A 21589-nucleotide genomic window follows, 5' to 3' on the forward strand; every position below is an offset into this window, starting at 1 on the left:
AAGTGCTCTGGTTTCCTCCCACAATTCAAAGATGTGCAGGTTAGGTGAATTGGCCATGCTAAATTGCCCGTAGTGTTAGGTGTAGGGGTATGGGTGGGTTGCGCTTCGGCGGGGCGGTGTGGACTTGTTGGGCCGAAGGGGCCTGTTTCCACACTGAAGGCAATCTAATCTAAAAAAAGAAGGTTCTTAGCTGAGCAAAGCGAGAGAGAATTTGAACTTGAGAAGTCGTTACTTAGACAGCAAATTCAAGTTTCCAGGGTGGAGATTAAAAAAGAAGGTAGTGATATATACAAATATGTCAAAGCTCTGCCACATTTTGATAAGAAAGATGTTGAAGCCTTCGTTATTTCATTTGAAAAATTGGTTAGGCAAATGGAGTGCTCTGAGAATTTATGGTTAATGCTTATTCAGACTAAACTGGCAGGCAGAGCTGGAAGTTTGGAACTGGGGTAAGGTGGGGGAAATGAGGAACGTGATGAAGTCCACATTGATGCCCTGGGGGTTGAAGAGTTTCGAGGCAGAAGATGAGGCGTTCTTCCTCCAGGCGTCGGGTGGTGAGGGAGGTCCTTGGCCTCCTCCATCGCCACTCCCTCATCACCCGACGCCTGGAGGAAGACTGCCTCATCTTCCACCTCGGAACCCTTCAAGCCCAGGGCATCAATATGAACTTCATCAGCGTCCTCATTTCCCCTCCCCCCACCTTACCCCAGTTTCAAACATCCAGCTCAGCGGCATCCTCATGACTTGTTCCACCTGTCAGTCTTCCTTCCCACCTATCTGCTCCACCCTTCTCTCTATCACCTTTACCCCTTCGTCCATCCACCTATTGCACTCTCAACTACCTTCTCCCCAGCCCCACCCTCCTTCCATTTATCTCTCCACCCCCGAGGCTTCCAACCTCATTCTTGATGAGGGCTCCTGCCCGAAACGTCGATTTTCCTGCTTCTTGGATGCTGCCTGACCTGCTGTGCTTTTCCAGCACCGCTCTAATCTTGACTCTAATCTCCAGCATCTGCAGTCCTCACTTTCGCCTGGAAGGCAGAGTTAGTGAGGTATTTGCTGTGTTGTCGGATGAGGGGGTTAAGAGATTATGAAGACATTAAAGAGACTATTTTAAATGCTTATGAATTGGTGCCAGAAACATATAGACAGCCGTTCAGAAACACAAAGAAGGAACCAAGTCAGACTTATGTTGAGTTCGATGGGTGCATGCATTAAAAATAGATCGGATCTTTGAGGCTTTACGAGAGATTATTCTGCTGGAGGCATTTAAAAACTCACTTCCAGAGATGGTAAGAATTCACATGGAGGAACAGAAAGTTCAGAAAGTGAGAAGGGCAGCAGAATTAGCAGATGAGTACGTGTTGGTGCATAAGATAAGCTTCCGGCCAGAATTTCATCCTGTGAGGGATAGAAGTTGGGAGAAGAGGTGATCCTACACTACAAAAGAATGAGTAGAGAACACAGGTAAGAATTTACCACATGTTAAAAAAAGCCCAAGAGGGTGGAAAGGAGGTGAAAGACCTCAGGTGCTTTCACTAATGGAGTGGGACACAGAAAATGACAGTGCTGGTGGTTTCAGAAGGGCACTGGGAAAAGGTGTTTTCACTGCCAGAAGGTGGGACACATACAGACACAGTGCTGGTCATTAATGAAAGGCTCTGTGGGAAAATATGTGGTAAAAGAAGCTAAGCCAGTGGCATTAGTGAAGGTAGTAAAGGAGACCCCAAGAAGCACCAAGGAGCCGCAGAAGAGTGCACAGCCTAGGCAAGGGCTGGGTATAGAGTTAGTACCTGATCTCTACAAAGAATTTGCCTATGTGGGTAAAGTTTGGTGGCATGGTGGCTCAGATGTCAGCACTGCTGCCTCACAGCGCCAGGGACCCGGGTTCGATTCTGCCCTCAAGCAACAGTCAGTGTGGAGTTTGCACATTCTACCTGTGTCTGTGTGGGGTGCTCTGGTTTCCTCCCACAATCCAAATGTGTGCAGGTTAGGTCAATTGGCCATGCTAAATTGCCCATGGTGTTAGGTGCTTTAGTCAGGGGTAAGTGTAGGGGAATGGGTCTGGGTTGGTTACTCTTTGGAGGGCCGGTGTGGACTTGTTGGGCCGAAGGGCCTGTTTCCAGAAACAACAGGGGGAGAAGGACAAGAAGCTATAATTTGAGAGATGCAGGATCTAACCAGTCACCGATGGTAAGGGATGAGCGAGTATGCACTCTTTCTGATCAGTTACCCAAGAGGGTGGTAATTTGTGGGATAGATGGACATAAATTTAGCGTTCCCCTATGTAAGATCAGGTTGGAGTGCCAACTCAAGATTGGGTAAGTTACAGTGGGGGTGATTGACAGACTGTCAGCTCCAGGAATTCAGTTTGTTGTTGGGGATGATTTGGCAGGATCCAAGGTGGGAGTGACACCCCTTATTGTAGAGAAGCCCAAGGAAGACCAAGAAACTGAGGAATTAAAACAGAAATATCCTGATATTTTCCCAGACTGTGTTGTAACCAGATCCCACTATCATAAATCACAGTACAAAGCAAAACCTAAAGAGAAAGATGAAGGAGTTGAGGTTCAGTAAGTGGATCCCCTGTTTGACGAAATGATGCAGGAGAAACCTGAACAGACAGAGGGTCAGACAGAAGTGTTTAGTCCTGAAAGGCTAAGGGACTTGCAACAGCAAAACAAGATGATAAAAGATACATATGTGGATGAGCACTCCAAAAAGGAGGCAGAGAATATTCCGGAGGGTTGTTATCTGAAAGATAGAATATGAAGATGGAAACGGAGACCCTGGCAGGTTAGTGCAGAGAAGAACTGGGCCAAAGTGCACCAGATTGAATTGCTGGTAGCATACAGACAGGAGGTGTTACAGGTAGCACATGGACTACCTGTAGGAGGTCACCTAGGGGTAGAAAAAACTCAGGCTAAGATACAAAGACAATTTTATTAGCCTGTAATGCACAAGGATGTGGTTAACTTTTGCTGTATGTGTCATACATGCCAAATGGTAGGTAAACCACAGACGGGAATAAAACCAGCCCCTTTGCTGCCAAATTCCGCATTTGAAGAACCTTTCACGTGGGTTATAATTGTGCAAGTCCTCATCCGAGATCTAAAAGTGGGAACCAGTACTTGTTAACCAGAATGGATGTGTCTACAAGATTTCTGGAGTCAATTCCATTACGGAGGATCAAGGCAAAAAGGGTGGTAGAGGAGTTAGGAGCTTTCTTCAAACTGTATGGGCTACCCAGAGAGAGTCAGTCAGGCCAAGGGTCAAATTTTATTGCTAAGCTATTTAAGGAGGTTATGGATAGCTTATGATTTGGCGATGCCGGTGTTGGACTGGGGTGTACAAAATTAAAAATCACACAACACCAGATTATACTCCAACAGGTTTATTTGGAAGCACTAGCTTTCAGAGCGCCACTCCTTCATCAGGTGATAGTGGCTGAAAATCATCTGATGAACCAGCGCTGCTCTGAAAGCTAGTGTGTTTCCAATTAAGTCTGCTGGACTATAACCTGGTGTTGTGTGATTTTTAACTATGGATAGCTTAAGTATACAGCACTTTAAATCCAGTGTGTATCATCCTGAATCCCAGGGAGCTTTAGAAAGATGGCATCAGACCTTGAAGACCATGTTGAGAGCATACTGTCAGGATTACCTGAATGATTGGGATAAAGGTATCCCATTCGTATTGTTGGCCATTAGAGATGCCCCAAATGAATCTACTCAGTTCACTCCCTTTGAGTTAATATTCACGCATGAAGTGAGAGACCCTTGGAAATTACTTAAAGAAAAATTGACAGGACCAAAGTCAGAGATCTCACACTTAGGTTATGTGTTGCAGGTGAGGGGGAGATTAAATCAAGTAGATGAGTTAGCTAAACAGCACCTAAAGAGGGCACAGTATAGAATGAAGGAGGTGGCAGATAAAAGCTCTGAGACATGGACATTTCCCTGAGGGGATAACATTTTAGTACTGTTACCAGTAATAGGAGATCCCTTCAAAGTCAGGTTTTGTTGCCATAGAGTCACAGAGATATACAGCACAGAAACAGATCCTTTGGTCCAACTCGTCCATGCTGACCAGATGTCTCAACTTAATCTAATCCCATTTGTCAGCACTTGGCCCAGATCCCTCTAAGCCCTTCCTATTCATATATCCATCCAGATGCCTTTTAAAAGTTGCAACTATCCCAGCCTCCACCACTTCCTCTGGCAGCTCATTCCATACACACACTACCCTCTGTGTGAAAATTTTGCCCCTCAGGCCCCTTTTATATCTTTCCCCCCTCACCCTAAACCTATGCCCTCCACTTCTGGACTCCCCCACCCCAGCGAAAAGACTTTGTTTATTTATCCTTCCATGCCCCTCATGATTTTATAAACCTCTGTGAGGTCACCCATTAGCCTTTGACGCTCCAGGGAAAACAGTCCCAGTCTGTTCAGCCTCTCCCTGTAGCTCAGATCCTCCAACCCTGGCAACATCCTTGTAAATCTTTTCTGATCCCTTTCAAGTTTCACAACATCCTTCCGATAGGAAGGAGACCAAAATTGCACGCAATATTCCAAAAGTGACCAAACCAATGCCCTGTACTGCCGCAACATGACCTCCCAACTCCTGTACTCAAAACTCTGACCAATAAAGGAAAGCATACCAAACGCCACTCCAAGGTTTCTTTATTCAGCTACCTTCCCCAGGACCTTACCATTAAATGTATAAGTCCTGCTAAGATTTGCTTTCCCAAAATGTAGCACCTCACTTATATCTAAATTAAACTCCATCTGCCATTCCTCAGCCCATTGACCTATCTGATCAAGGTCCCATTATAATCTGAGGTAACTTTTTTTCACTGTCCACTACACCTCCAATTTTTGTGTCATCTGCAAACTTACTAACTATATCTCCTATGTTCATATCCAAATTCTTTATATAAATAATGAAAAGTGGTGGACCCAGCACTAATCCTTATGGCACTCCACTGGTCACAGACCTCCAGTCTGAAAAACAATCTTCCACCACTACCCTCTGACTTCTATCTTTGAGCTGGTTCTACATCCAAATGGCTAGTTCTCCCTGTATTCCGTGAGATCTAACCTTGCTTACCAGTCCCCCATGGGGAACCTTGTTCAACACCTTACTGAAGTCCATATAGTTCATGTCCACTGCTCTGCCCTCAGCAATCACCTTTGTTACTTTTTCAAAAAACGCAATCACGTTTGTGAGACATGACTTCTCACGCACAAAGTCATGTTGATTATCCCTAATCAGTCCCTGCCTTTCCAAATACATTTACATCCTGTCCCTCAGGATTCCCTCCAACAACTTGCCCACCACTGATGTCAGGCTCACCGGTCTATAGTTCCCTGGCTTGTCCTTACCTCCTTTCTTAAACAGTGGCACCATGTTAGCCAACTTCCAGTCTTCCGGCACCTCACTTATGACTATCGATGATGCGAATATCTCAGCAAGAGGCCCAGCAATCTCTTCCCTTGCTTCCCACAGAGTTCTAGGGTACATCTGATCAGGACCTACAGTTTTATCCACCTTTATGCATTTTAAGACGTCCAGCACTTCCTCCTCTCTGACATGGACGTTTTTCATGATGTCGCCATCTATTTCCCCACAATCTATATCATCTGTGTCCTTCTCCACAGTAAACACTGATGTAAAATATTTATTTAGTATCTTCCCCATCTCCTGCAGCTCCACACAAACGCCGCCTTGCTGATCTTTGAGGGACCCTATTCGCTCCCTAGTTACCCTTTTATCCTTAATGCATTCATGAAAACCCTTAGGATTTTCCTTAACCCTGTCAGCCAAAGCTATGTCATGTCTCCTTTTTGCTCTCCTGATTTCCCTCTTAAGTATATTCCTAATGCTTTTATACTCTTCTAAGGATTCACTCGATCTCTCCTGTCTAGAACTGACGTTCGCTTCCTTCTTTTTCTGAACCATAACCTCAATTTCTCTTGTCATCCAGTATGCCCTACACCTACCAGCCTTTCCTTTCACCCTAACAGGAATATACTGTCTCTGGACTCTCATTATTTCATTTCTGAAGGCTTCCCATTTTCCAGCTGTCCCTTTACCTGTGAACATCTGCACCCAATCAGCTTTTGACAGTTCTTGCTTAATACCTAAAATTTAGCCTTCCTCCAATTTAGAACTTCAATTGTTAGATCTGGTCTATCCTTTTCCATCACTATTTTAAAACTAATAGGATTATGGTCACTGGCCCCAAAATGCTCCCCCATTGACACCTCAGTCACCTGCTCTGCCTTATTTCTCAAGACTAGGTGAACTTTGCATCTTCTCTAGTAGGTACATTCACATACTGACTCAGAACATTTTCTTGTACACTTTTAACAAATTCCTCCCCATCTCAACCCTTAACACTATAGCAGTCCCAGTCTATGTCTGGAAAGTTAAAATTCCCTACCATAACCATCCTATTATTCTTACAGATAGCTGAAATCTCCTTGCAAATTTGTTTCTCAATTTCGTGCTATTAGGGAGTCTATAATATAATCCCAATAAAGTGATCGTCCCTTTCTTATTTCTCAGTTCTACCCAAATAATGCCCCTGGATGTATTTCTGGGAATATCCTTCCTAAGTACAGCTGTAATGCAGATCCCTTATCAAAAACGCCACTCCCCCTCCTCTCTTGCCTCTCTTTCTGTCCTTCCTATTGTATTTGTATCCTGGAACATTAAGCTGCCAGTCCTGTCCATCCCTGAGTCATGTTTCTGTAATTGCTATGATATCCCAATCCCATGTTCGTCACCATGCCCTGAGTTCATCTGCCTTCCCTGTTAGGCCTTTTGCACTGAAATAAATGCAGTTTAATTTATCAGTCCTACCTTGTTCTCTGCTTTGTTCCTGCCTGCCCTGATGGTTTGACTCACTTCTTTTCTCAACCCCCTATCAAACTGAGAAAAGGTTGAGGCAAGTAAACGATCTAGTAAACATGCCAGATAGGAAAGAAAGGTATTGGGTATGTCATGTGAACATGTTGAAACCGTATCATACGAGAGAGAAAGAACTGGAGGAACAGGTGTTAGTTACTGCCCCGCAGAGTGAGGAATCAAATCCAGAAGATATTTATTTTGAGGTGCCTCAAAATAGATCCAAAAATGAAGAAGTCCTTGAGGAGTGGGATAGGTTAGTAAGCTATGTGTCTCAGGAACATAGAACACAGTTGAAAGATCTATTACTGCAGTATGAAGACATATGTAAGAATCAGTTGGGGAGGACTAATGCTATTGTACATGAAGTAGATGTCAGGAATATTGCTCTGATAAAGCAACACCCCTATCGGCTTAATCTTTTCAAAGCCAAACTGGTCTGGAAGGAGGTGGAGGCCATGCTCGATGAGAACATCATTGGACCAAGTCAGAGCGAGTGGGGTTCACAGATTGTCTTAGTTTCCAAACCGGTCGGGACTCAACAATTCTGCTGGATTATCGGAAGGTCAACGGCATTACAAAATCAGACTTGTATCCAATTCCTAGACTGGAGGATTGTGTCAAGAAAGTTGGACAAGACATTTACATCACCAAGTTGGACTTACTGTGTGGTTATTGGCAGTTACCTTCATCAGAGATGGCGAAAGAAATTTCTGTGTTTGTAACCCCAAATGGGCTATATCAGTTTGAAGTGATGCCCTTTGGAATGAAGAACACACCCGCCACATTCCAAAGACTCATGGACAGAGTTGTGGCTGGGTGAACAAACTGTGCGGTCTATTTGGACGATGGAGTGATCTTTAGTAAGAACTGGAAAGATGATATGGTACAGTTGGCAGAGCTCATTGAACAACCACGAGAAGCAAAACTGGTAACAAACTTAAACAACTGAATTTGTGAAAGCAGTGGTGACATTCTTGGGGCATAACATCGGTCACGGAAGGTTGAGCCCACAAAATGTGAACATGAACGCCATCAAGGAGTTTCCACAACCAACCTCAAAGAAAGAGGTGCTTCAATTCTTAAGACTTCTATCGCAAGTCTCTTGTCTGTTCCAAACTTCAGTAGTGTAGTGGCACCGTTAACCGATTTGCTGAAGAAGAACACAAAGTTTCGGTGGACAGAACAATACCAGGAGGCATTCAACCATTTGAAATCGATGTTAACCACCAAACCAGTTTTAGCTCCACCAAAATTTTCAAAACCTTTTAAAGTCGCCATCGATGCTAGTGACATAGGAGTTGGAGCTGTACTCCGACAGGAAGATAAGGATGGGATTGAACTGCCAGTTGGTTCCTTTTCAAAGAAGCTCCACATCGACCAGAGGAAATACTCCACGATCGAAAAGGAACGATTGAGGTTGGTACTGGCCTTACAACATTTTAATGTGTGTGTCACAAACAATGTGTCGGAGACGGTTGTGTACACGGGTCACAATCTGCTTACATTTGTAGACCACTTTAAAGACAAGAATATGAGACCATTTCATGAGAGTCTTACGTTACAGACTTTTAATTTTAAAATCATACATGTAGTGGGTCATAAGAATGTAATTGTAGGTGTGTTATCATGGATTTAACTGATAACGTTTAGGTGAGATTTGTCTTTATTTAATGTTATATACATATATACAGTTATATGGGAAGCTGTTGAGGTGAACTTAGATTAAAGTTATCTGTGTGTTAGGGTAATGTGTTTAAAGAATAGAGAAAAAAAACCATCTTTTCATTATGATGGTTCACTTTTTGTTAAAGAGGAGGTGTTATGAAGGTGTAGAGGTGTACTATATCTTTAAGAGAGTGAGTGACTTAGCAAGCACACAGAGTGCTGGAGAATTTACAATGTAACATTTGGTTCAGCAGCTAGCAGTACCTGGGTTGCTATGAGACAAAAACAAACTTGAATTTGGCCTATCAAAAGCAGAAAGCGCTGGAGCAAATCAGCAGCATCTGTAGAGAGAGAAACAGAGTTAACGTTTCATGCCCAGTGACCCTCCTTGTTTTGCTGCCCATTGTCTGTAACTTTTGACTCTCCTGTAGTTGAAAAATCTGGAGTGGTGCAGCAGTAATGTCACTGGGTTAGCAATCCTAAACGGGGAGAAAGTGAGGTCTGCAGATGCTGGCGATCAGAGCTGAAAATGTGTTGCTGGAAAAGTGCAGCAGGTCAGGCAGCATCCAAGGAACAGGAGAATCAACGTTTCGGGCATAAGCCCTTCTTCAGGAAACGTCGATTCTCCTATTCCTTGGATGCTGCCTGACCTGCTGCGCTTTTCCAGCAACACATTTTCAGCTAGCAATCCTAAACCCCAGGTTAATGTTCCTCAGGACATAGTGACAGGTGGCAAGATTTGAATTCGATATAAATCTGGAATTAAATAGTTAGGCTAATATAATCATATATAAGCATATAATCCAGCTGCTTTACTAATGTTCTTAAGGGAAGGAAATCTGTCATCTTTACCTGGTCTGGCCTACATGTGACTCCAAACCCACAGCAATGCGGTAGGCCCACACTTCCCTCTGGGCAATTAGGGATTAGCAATGAATACTGACCTGGCTAGTGATGCTTACAGCTCATGAATGAATTCTAACATGATATTAATTGAATCTTCAAGAATGCAAGCTGACTGGGGCTCTCTTGTGCACTGTGTCTTCTCCTCCTCTGCCATTCCACATCAGAACGTATTGGCTTACGAGTGGCCATAACGGCTAACTCCGGCTGAGTTGCAGAGTCGGCAAAACATGCTCGCGAATCTGATTGCCCACCCAGTCTAACTCTTGACAGTCAGCTCCTGAACAGCCTAGGCACTGGATGAATTGGGTGAAATCACTGATCATTGGCTCAATGATGTGGATTTCTGCCTCCCATCGTAGACCAATTGTTTGGCGGCACAACAGTTTCTAATTGCAATCATGAGCTGAGGCATGTCCGAGATGGTGGGTTTGGACAGCAGGAACCAGGTTTGAGGTTTAGGTGGGGGGAGCTTGGGTGTCAATAATCCATGTTACTCACTAATAACGAGAAAGGTGAAGGCTGCTGGTATAGATAGCGTGTGAGATTGCTCCCAACAATTGCATGAGAGCAGCAAGTTGTCATTGTGTGTGATCAAATTAAACTCTGCAGTGTGTTGGGAACAAGGAAACATCCAAAAATCAAATAATTGCCAGAAATAATAAACCAACAGCTAACCTTATGTTCTACATAATGCATTTAAATAGCTGCCCCAAGGGCACCTTAATGATTTAATTAGAACTCTTGAAGGAGTCAATTGGGTAGGTGCAAGAAGGAGGTTTTACATGGAAGGGCAAAATGTGGCGGCGCAGGGTTGGAGGCCCAAAGGGGCCTGTTCCTGTGCTGTATTGTTCTTTTTCCTTTGTTGTTTCCCTGAGCTAGTTTAGGGGCAAGTGGGGGGTTGGCACAGGCTCAATAGGCTGGAGAGCCTCTTTTGTGCTGTATGACTCAACCCCAGAAGGCTGTGGAAACTCAGTCATTGAGAATATTCAAGTCTAATCCTGCTGGTGTTTTTAAATGACCTGCAATCACATCCTTTATCTCAGGATATGTTGTGGACACAAAGAAGAGGACAAATCCAACCAGGCCAATTACTCCCCCACCCCCCCGCCACCACCGCATCAGTCTGCTCTCAATCATCAGTAATGTGATGGAAGGTGTCATCAACAATGCTGTCAAGCAGCACCTGCTCAGCAATAACCTGCTCAGTGACATCCAGTTTGGTTTCCTGACCTGATTCCAGTTCAAACATGGACAAATGAGCTAAATTCCTGAGGTGAGGTGAGGTAAGAGCGATACCCCTTGACATCAAAGCTATAGTTGACTGAGTGCCAATGGGTAGCAGTGGCAAACTCTCTGCTGGTTGGGGTCATATCTGGCACAGAGGAAAGTGTTTATGCTTGTTAGAGGTCAGGTCAGTCAGCTCAATTCCAGGACATCTATGCAGGAGTTGCTCAGGGTAGTACCCTGGGCCCAACCATCTTCAACTCCTTCATCAATGAGCTTCCCTCCATCACAAGGACAGAAGTGGGGATGTGTGCCAATTATTGCACAATGTTCAGCACCATTCATGACTCCTCAGATACTGAAATAGTCCATGTTCAAACGCAACAAAATCTGGGCAACATCCAGGCTTGTGTTGACAGATGGCAAGTAACATTTGTGCCACACAAATGCCAGGCAATGACCATCTCCAATAAGAGATAATCTAACCACTGCCTCTTGAAATTCAATGGGGTTACCATCATTGAATCCCCCACTATCAGCATCCTAGGGGCTGCCATTGATCAGAAACTCAACTGGAATCACGACATAAACACATTGGCTACAAGAGCAGATCAGAGCCTAGGAACACTGCGGCAATTAACTTACCTCCTGACTCCTCAACCCCTGTCCACTATCTAGAAGGCATAAGTCAGGAGTGTGATGGAATATATCCCACGGGCCTGGATGGATGCAGCTCCAACAACACTCAAGAAGCTTGGCATCATCCAGGACAAAGCAGCCTGTTTGATTGACACCACTTCCACAAGCATCCAGTAGCGGCAGTATGCACCATTTACAAGATGCACTGCACAAATTTGCTAAAGAACTTTAAACAGCTCTTTCCAAATTCACAACCACTTCCATCTAGAAGGACAAGGGCAGCAGACACATGGGAACACCACCCCCTGCAAATTCCCCTCCAAGCCACTCACATTCCTGACTTGGAAATATATCGCTGTTTCTTCACTGTTGCTGGGTCAAAATCCTGGAATTCCCTCCCTAAGAACATTGTGGGTCTACCTACAGCACATGGACTGCAGTGGTTCCAGAAGGCAGCTCACCCCCACTTTCTCAAGGGGCAACTAGGGATGGGCAATACACGCTGGCCCAGCCAGTGACACCCACATCCCATGAGTGAGTGAAAAGATATTGCAAACAAATTCCCAGAACATTAGCCTGGACCCCTGGATTTTGAGCCCAATGACAATGCCACTACACCACACATAAGATATTTGGATCTGCAAGTTGTTCCTTTATGAACAGCCATTTCAGTTAACCCTGAGTTGTTCTGCCCTAATGATCAATTGTAAGGGCAGTGATGAGCCTTTTCAACTACTGCAAGATATTTGTACCTGATGAGTGATACATGTGTTAGCTCCCATAATAATAAAATGCATGCAATACAGTTCTGAGGGATTGAATTGATCTTTATTACATTCCCTGGTGTCTATGTATATTACAATATGGACACTTAGAGTCATAGAATTGTACAGCATGGAAACAGACCCTTCAGTCCATCAGTCTTAATCTAGTCCCATTTTGCCACCACTTGGCCCCTCTTCACTCTCAACCCTTCCTATTCATGTACCCACCCAGGTGCTTTTTAAATGTTGTAATTGTAGCAGCCTCCACCACCTCCTCTGGCAGCTCATTTCATACCCTCTGAATGAAAAGGTTGATCCTTAGATCTCTTTTAAATCTTTCCCCTTTCACCTTAAACCTATGACCTCTATTGTCTGAATGAACTCTAATGAAGTAATTCCCGAGACAGGTTAGAACGTGCTTCAATCAGTATGTCATACTACAACTGGACTCAATAAATAGAGTATGAGAACCTTGCAACATCAGGCCGCATGCCTTGATATAGTGGTGACATTGTGAGCATACCATTTCAAGGTATATTTCATTGTAGCTCTGATACATTATAGAACAGTCTGGGGTGGTCCAAAAATGGATTGCTCTTCTCCATGACTTTGTTACTTTTAAAAACTTCACTGTGTGAGCACCTGAGAGAAACCGCTGCACAACCCCCCACCCCAACACCAACCCCTCCTTCGGAATGGCAAGTGCCATAATTTGCTGAACGCCATTTTGTGGTCTAAGCCAATCGTACAATTTCAAGTTCAAAACTGATCATCAGTTGTCAAAACAGGTGCGATTTTGTTTGGATTTTATTTTTGGTACTTATGGAATAAGAAAGGTTGAATAGTTCCAAATTGCTGTTGCAAGCTTTTTTTTTTGCAAACCATTCTTCAATTACATGTCAGAGTCTGTCAGGATATGTGTTCAAGGTAGCAAAAACAAACAAATGAAAGTAAATGGAATTTTACAACTGCGTGACATTCTGCTGTGGTTTTAGGTGTGTCAGAGCAAGGCTAGAATAGGCAAAGAATGTTGCAATTTATTCAAATCTTGCCACTTGCTCTGTCAGAACAAGCAACTTATCATGTCTACACCAACCCCCTGCCAATTCAAATTAATTGCAGATCTTTGGCAGTGAACAATTTTTTTAGTTCTTAATCTAAAGTTCTGCAATAGCTGATTGATTGGGTACTAAAACATTCCACCAGAGTGAATGATCATTCTGTTAGATTATCAGAATTATTGCAAGAAACAACCTTAGATGGTGCCTTGCCACTTCCTCATGCTTTTTTATATCAATGGTTCTGTCCAAAGTGGAGCTGAAAATGTGTTGCTGGAAAAGCGCAGCAGGTCAGGCAGCATCCAACGAGCAGGAGAATCGACATTTCGGGCATGAGCCCTTCTTCAGGAAGGGCTCCTCCTGCTCCTTCTCCTGCTCCTTGGATGCTGCCTGACCTGCTGTGCTTTTCCAGCAACACATTTTTAGCTCTGATCTCCAGCATCTGCAGTCCTCACTTTCCCCTGTCCAAAGTGGAGTCCATTTCAAAATAACTCATTCATTGCTAAGCACTTTCCATTGATAAGTACAACATCAAAACTTATATGCAGCAGGATCCCTGCAACAACAAACGAATGATCAGAATAACAACAGGATGCATTTATATAGAGCCATTAATGTAAAATAAGTTATGCCAAGGTGTGTACATGTGGTGAAAGATGTTACCATTTTGCATAAACCCTGTCATTTAATACCAGTTTAATAGCATGGCTATTTAATAACAGCGACTCCTCCCATCTACCACAAGTTACCTAATCTCCCTGAAGAGGCAAGAAACAGAGGGAATGAATGTAGGCTGATCCAGGAAATAAAGCCCTGGGAAATTCTTTTTTGAACATGAAGTTCCTGTTGGCTACACCAAGATATCTTCCCCGATCCCTGACCTACATTTGTACATTGTCGTGTCAGAGACTTGATCAGCTCCGAAGGAAGCTCTGGCAAATTTGCGTCTGTTGAAAGAACTGCTAGCTTATTCAAAAGGTTGGCCAACACTCTGTGAATTAGGAAAGCCTCCTTGCATCTAGTCCAATGCTTACCTAACTGAAAACAGCAAATGTTGATGATGAGTCATGTGGATTCGAAACATTAGCTTGCTCTCTCTCCACAGACGCTGCCTGGCCCGCTGTGATCTCCAGCATTTGTTGTTTTCAGTACTGTTAGAAACGAAAATCGCTTCTCAATAATCGCTCTAGACAAATTCAGGAAAACAAAGTTTTATTAACAAGTCAAGTCTGCAGAGTCGGGCACCCTTAAAGAAAAGGCGCGCTGAGGCTTACAAAGTCTCCCATTATATACAGCACAAGTCCCTCCTCTCCTTGGCTCCAACAAGCCATGAGGTTCACATTCTTAAAAACATCATTATTTTTATCACAAAATCTGCAACAAAAGGCTCCAGAGTCTCCAAAGTTTGTTGTTTTTCTCACCCTGTAGTCTTATCAGTCAAAGGCTTTAATCTGAAACAGATGTCTCTCAAGTCGTGTACAGAGTCCAGCATCTGCAGTAATTTGCTCCTGTGTTTACCACTTAACTGATAAGTCTGTTTCTGGTTCAATTTCTCAGCTCAAAGATTTAAGTCTTTCATAATTTTAAGCAAATTTCCTTACGCATTCTATAAGATAAATATACAAACGTGTTGCACTATGCCTGACACATGCTCAACTGCAGGCAATTATTATGGAACTAACATTATGTACACCTCCTTAAGAGAGAGAGCAGTAGTTCACAATGAATCCACACCTTGAGTTTTCCTCAGTGCGATCTCATTCAATCATAGAATCTCTCCAATGTGGAAACAGGCTATTCAGCCCAACAAGTCCACACCGACCCTCTGAACAGCCATTCTGGGGAAGGGCCACCAGACCCAAAACTTAAACTCTGATTTCTCCTCACAGATGTTGCCAGACCTGCTGTGCTTTTCTGGCAAACTTCTGCTTTTACCTTTGAAAAGCATCCCATCAAGACCCGTCCCTCTTACCCTATCCCTGCAGCCCTGCATTTCCCATGTTAATCCACTTAACCTACACATTCCTGAACACAATTGGGTAATTTAACATGGTAAAAACAATGACTCCAAATGCTGGAAACCAGATTCTGGATTAGTGGTGCTGGAAGAGCACAGCAGTTCAGGCAGCATCCGAGGAGCAGCAAAATCGATGTTTTGGGCAAAAGCCCTTCATCAGGAATAAAGGCAGTGAGCCTGAAGCGTGGAGAGATAAGCTAGAGGAGGGTGGGGGTGGGGCGAAAGTAGCATAGAGTACATTAGGTGAGTGGGGGAGGGGATGAAGGTGATAGGTCAGGGAGGTGGGTGGAGTGGATAGGTGGAAAAGAAGATAGGCAGGTAGGACAAGTCATGGGGACAGTGCTGAGCTGGAAGTTTGGAACTAGGGTGAGGTGGGTGAATGGGAAGTGAGGAAACTGTTGAAGTCCACATTAATGCCCTGGGGTTGAAATGTTCCGAGGTGGAAGGTGAGGCGTTCTTCCTCAAGGCGTCTGGTGGTGAGGGAGCGGTGGTGAAGAAGGCCCAGGACCTCCACGTCCTCGGCAGAGTGGGAGCGGAAGTTGAAATGTTGGGCCACAGGGCGATGTGGTTGATTGGTGCGGGTATCCCGGAGATGTTCCCTAAAGCGCTCTGCTAGGAGGCGCCCAGTCTCCCCAATGTAGAGGAGACCGCATCGGGAGCAACGGATGCAATAAATGATATTGGTGAATGTGCAGGTAAAACTTTGATGGATGTGGAAGGCTCCTTTAGGGCATTGGATGGAGGTGAGGGAGGAGGTGTGGGCGCAGGTTTTGCTGTTCCTGCAGTGGCAGGGGAAAGTGCCAGGATGGGAGGGTGTGTTGTAGGGGGGCGTGGACCTGACCAGGTAGTCACGGAGGGAACGGTCTTTGCGGAAGGCGGAAAGGGGTGAGGAGGGAAATATATCCCTGGTGGTGGGGTCTTTTTGGAGGTGGCGGAAATGTCGGCGGATGATTTGGCTTATGCGAAGGTTGGTAGGGTGGAAGGTGAGCACCAGGGGCGTTCTGTCCTTGTTACGGTTGGAGGGGTGGGGTCTGAGGGCGGAGGTGCGGGATGTGGACGAGATGCGTTGGAGGGCATCTTTAACCACGTGGGAAGGGAAATTGCGGTCTCTGAAGAAGGAGGCCATCTGGTGTGTTCTGTGGTGGAACTGGTCCTCCTGGGAGCAGATACGGTGGAGGCAGAGGAATTTGGAATACGGGATGGCATTTTTGCAAGAGGTAGGGTGGGAAAAGGTGTAATCCAGGCAGCTGTGGGAGTCGGTGGGTTTGTAAATAATGTCAGTGTCAAGTCGGTCATCATTAATGGAGATGGAGAGGTCCAGGAAGGGGAGGGAGGTGTCAGAGATGGTCCAGGTAAATTTAAGGTCAGGGTGGAATGTGTTGGTGAAGTTGATGAATTGCTCAACCTCCTCGCGGGAGCACGAGGTGGACAAGCCATCTAACCTGTCTTCTTTGGCCAGTGGGAGGAAATCCATGTTGACATGGGGAGAATGTACAAATGCCACACAGTCACCGGAGGTTAGAATTGAACGTGGGTCCCTGGCACTGTGAGGCAGCTGTCGAAACACTGAGTCACCCTTTTTTTTCTAGCAAGCCCGTAGCTCTGTGTTTTCACAAGGAATCGTTGTTAGACACATTATGGGGAAATATTGATTTTATTCTCATCTCATATTATTTACTTGCAGCCAAATGTATGACTTTCATTTATAATTACGTTAGTCCTCATTATCCCCAACAAACCCTTCAGTGTCCCTTTCTCTGTGTTGAGCTGCCTTACCACATACCTAAACATGACACAGCATATTTCAAACTCCCCAAACCTCTTCAAAACCATTGTTAGACATTCCAAAGACATGACATAATGTTCTTTATTCCTTAATTTCACAAATGATATCTAAAAGAACATTCCACTCCACCTTTGTCCCATTTTACTGTCAGTTGAACTATGACCAGCTACGTTCAAATCCAGATAACTATTAATAAACTAACTTCATTTACATGTCCCAGCAAAGAGGTGATATAACAAAATGCTCAGATCTTGCAACATACCACACTCACTAGGCTTCTTGCTATTGGATCTAATACTTTAAACCAGAAGGCATTGTGGCTCAGTGGTTAGCACTGCTGCCTTGTAGTGTCAAGGACTCAGGTTCGAGCCCACCATCGGGTGACTGTCTGTGTGGAGCTTGCACGTTCTTCTTGTGTCTGTGCAGGTTTGCTCTGGTTTCCTCCCACAGTCCAAAGATGTGCAGGTCAGGTGGATTAGCCATGCTAAATTGTCCATTGTGTGCCATGGAAGTGAATGGAACACAGGATAGGGGGCTGGGCTGTGTGTTGGAGGGTCAATGTGGATTTGATGGGTCAAATGGTGTATCCCCACACTGTAGGGATTCTGATGTTATGAGCTGGGAGAATAGGGGAACCCATGACTGATCATATCAAAGGTTTAAATACTTTTCAAGATGCTATACCATTCTTCCAATAATATGTAATTAGTTAATTCCTACTTCAAGCCATAATGAGCCAATCACAATTATATTCTTGAGTTAAAGAAAAAACAAGTTTGTTACCTGCTGACCCTTGAAAAGTAATAAAGATGTGCATTAAGCATATGCACATTCACTTGTCTCAAGGGAAAAACGTAAGTATGCAAAGCTAAAAGTATAAAAGTAACTAAAAGAATTAGTTTAGAATACTTTGGGTATCCCCGAGGCATAAAGTTTTAACCTCATATTCCAGTTGGTTTGTTAGATTCTTGTATTGTTAGTTATCCTTTCCACGCCTGGTTCGCTAAGCTCCTTTCCACTCTCTGCGTCACACCTTGCATGTTGTTTCTTGTTGAGGAAGACTTATCGCTGCCTGTGTTGAGTTTTACATACTATAACTAATTTCCTCTACTCTGCCCAAAAATTGCCTTTAAGTAGCAGCTTTTCTAAATATTCCATGTCTGTTGACGTTATTTATGCAGGTTTGTTCGTTGTGGATAGACTTCACCTCCAACATGTGATGATTCTCGTAATGGTGTAAGTCAAATAGAGGATGAGAATCTTTGCAAGCTATCTATGGGGTGCTTGGCTGACAGTTTCTATTGCCCACCTGTATGGTGTCAATTTCAGGTTAGACTGTCTTTGATCTAATTCAAGTTAGTTTCATCAAAATTGACCAATCTATGTGGATCAAATGTTCACTGTGGCCATTTTAAGATAGTGCTTTGTTCCCATTTTAAAACTGTTTCACTACCAGCTATTAAACCAGCAATGGAATTCCAAGAACAATAATTTGCATTTTATATCATCATGACATTAGATATCAATTAAGTGGCCCTCCATATTGCGCACCCTGAGAGGGAGCTAAAACAGGTCACAGTATTCTAGATGAGTTTAGTTTAGAGTGGTGCTGGAAAAGCATAGCAGTTCAGGCAGCATCCGAGGAGCAGTAAAATTGATGTTTCGGGCAAAAGCCCTTCATCAGGAATCCTGATGAAGGGCTTTTGCCCGAAATGTCGATTTTACTGCTCCTCGGATGCTGCCTGAACTGCTGTGCTTTTCCAGCACCACTCTAATCTAAACTCTGGTTTCCAGCATCTGCAGCCATTGTTTTTACCTATTCTAGACGGAGCCAGATGTACATACAAAAGTCTGTCTTAACAGAGAATACTTGATAGATCCTTATTGTAATGTCTCATTCAAAGAACAATATCACCGTCAACGCCAACTCATTGTATTGAACATTGTTCATATGTCTAAGCCGAATGAAGTTTTAAAATTATAACTTTCTTGTTCATAAACAGTGATTTACTGGAGCTAATTGACATGAGATGGACAGGAAATTCTTTGTTACAAAAGCTCATCATATAAAAACAATTGGTAGTTAGCTAGTCTGATGTGTGAAACACAAATGCTTCAGTACATTATTTGTAATCCTAACTTTCTGTGCTGTATTCCAGTCTTGATATTTGAGTGCATTACTGCAAAATGTTTAGAAGTGTGAATTCCAAGTTGAGGACAATGCTGGAGGGATTCTTTCGCCTGATGTAGATCATAATTACAAGTTATAAGTCGAACAGCATGCAATACTGCAATCTTACTTTTGATGTCTCAGACTGTGAACCGGCATCCAGCTGAGATGATGAGGCAAAATATTTGCAGTTCTACACAAGGTGATTGACCAATGATAGCAGTGACCTCAGTGGACAAACTGAGACCGCAATCCAACTAGAAGATTGTAGAACTCATTTTCTTGGTCTTCATTATTAAACAGGCACAGAATGAGCTTCATATCCAGACTGCTCGCAACCTCCATATTTAATCAACTGATTATTAAGGAGTCAAAAATTGTGGTGGTGGAAAAGCACAGCCAGTCAAGCTGCATCGGAGGAACAGGAAAGTCGATGTTTTGAGCATAATGTCTTCATCAGGAATGTGGGGGGACCTAAGGGGGCTGAGAGATAAATGGGAGGTGGGTGACGCAGGGGAAGGTAGCTGGGAAGACGATAGGTAGATGAAGTTGGGGGTGGTGACAGGTTGGAGCGGAGGGTGGAGTGGACAGGTGGGAAGGAAAATGGACAGGTAGGTCAGTTCAAGAAGGCAGTGCCGAGTTGGAGGGTTGGATCTGGGATAAGGTGGGGTCAGTGGAAATGAGTAAATTGGTGAAATCAACATTGAAGCCGTGTGGTTGGATGGTCCCAAGGAGGTATATGAGTTGTTCTTCCTCCAGCTGTTAGTTAGCTAGGATTTGGCAGTGGAGGAGGCCCAGGACTTGCAATTCCTTGGGGGAGTGGGAGGGGGAGTTGAAGCTGTTCGGCCACAGGGCAGTGGGGTTGTTTAGTGGATGTGTCCTGGAGATGTTCCCTGAAACATTCTGCAAGTTGGCGTTCTGTCTCCCCAATGTAGAGGAGAACACATTGAGAGCAACGGACACTGTAGATGAGGTGTTTGGATTTGCAGGAAAATATCTGCCTGATGTGGAAGGATACTTTGGGGCCTTGGATGAAGGTGAGGGCGGGAGGTGGTAGGCACAGGTTTTATACTTCTTGTGACCATCTCCAACTTCTCAGGAATCCCTCTTAGTTGGGCTTTGTTGCAAGGCAGCTCGATCTCATCTGAATGATGGAAACTTGAAAATGAAAATGGATTCAATGTATTAGTTGAAATAAGTGAATGTTTTACATTAAAAGAAAATTTTGATGCAGTTTTTAAAAGTATTATGTCTGTTTGGTGATCAAATTATTCTCACGATCTTCACCCTGCTGAATAAGTTATTGTAGGACAAGAAGAGAAATGGAAAATGTTTAGTTAATTTAAGTTTTCTTACTTCAATGGTGATTCAAGAAGAGATAGTTTTGCTGTCTCAAGAGAATGTAGCACCAACTTTTAACAACAGAGTTAAAAATGATGACAAAATTTATGTTAATTTTATTTGTTTATGAATGGACGGAATATTATATAGATGACAAATAAGGCCCATTGACATTTGTATGTAACAGGAAACTATAACTTTCAGTAATATGTTTAAGGGTATGACCATGTCTGGTTCATCAACAAGACAATTGCAGAGGGTGAGTGAAGTTGCCCAATCTCATCAAAAAGTTAAGTATCAATCTTACATGTTTTAGTTCATAAGAGCAGTATTAGGCCATTGGCCCATTAAGTCTAGATTAGAGTGGTGCTGGAAAAGAACAGCAGGTCAGGCAACATTTGAGGAGCAGGAAAAATCAACGTTTCGGGCAAAAGCTCTTCATCAGAAATGAGCCTCATTTTTCCTGCTCCTCGGATGCTGCCTGACCTGCTGTGCTTTTCCAGCACCACTCTAATCTCCAGCATCTGTAGTACCCACTTCTGCCATTTGGCCCATCCAGTCTGCTCTGCCATTCGATCATGGCTGATATGCTCCTCATGGCAGGTCAGGCAGCATCCGAGGAACAGGAGAATTGACGTTTCGGGCAGAAGCCCTTCATCAGGAGAATTAGATTAGATTAGATTACTTACAGTGTGGAAACAGGCCCTTCGGCCCAACAAGTCCACACCACCCCACCGAAGCGCATCCCACCCATACCCCTACATTTACCCCTTACCTAACACTACGGGCAATTTAGCATGGCCAATTCACCTGACCTGCACATCTTTTGGACTGTGGGAGGAAACCGGAGCACCCGGAGGAAACCCACGAAGACACGGGGAGAACGTGCAAACTCCACACAGTCAGTCGCCTGAGGCGGGAATTGAACCCGGGTCTCTGGCGCTGTGAGGCAGCAGTGCTAACCACTGTGCCACCGTGCCGCCCACAAAGGGCTGATCTCCAGCATCTGCAATTCTCACTTTCTCCCGATTTGCTCCTCACCTCCATTTGCCTGCCAATTAAAAATCTGTCTAACTCCTCTTTAAATTTACTCACTGTCCCAGA

The 21589-nt window shown here is 44.0% G+C and overlaps 1 long non-coding RNA gene across 2 annotated transcripts in view; it reads left to right on the forward strand.

The window, feature by feature from the left end:
- LOC122559312 (uncharacterized) overlaps positions 1-21589 on the forward strand; it is a 48497-nt gene that overhangs the window by 3138 nt on the left and 23770 nt on the right. For both annotated transcript variants that reach the window (XR_006314390.2, XR_015760370.1), the window contains exon 2: positions 7342-8331. This is a non-coding gene — a long non-coding RNA (uncharacterized LOC122559312). The remainder of the gene's footprint in view (positions 1-7341; positions 8332-21589) is intronic.

This window comes from Chiloscyllium plagiosum, unplaced genomic scaffold (assembly GCF_037043375.1).
Source record: "Chiloscyllium plagiosum isolate Xiang-an unplaced genomic scaffold, Cpla_swu_hap1 HiC_scaffold_19, whole genome shotgun sequence".
Classification (NCBI taxonomy): Eukaryota; Metazoa; Chordata; class Chondrichthyes; order Orectolobiformes; family Hemiscylliidae; genus Chiloscyllium; species Chiloscyllium plagiosum.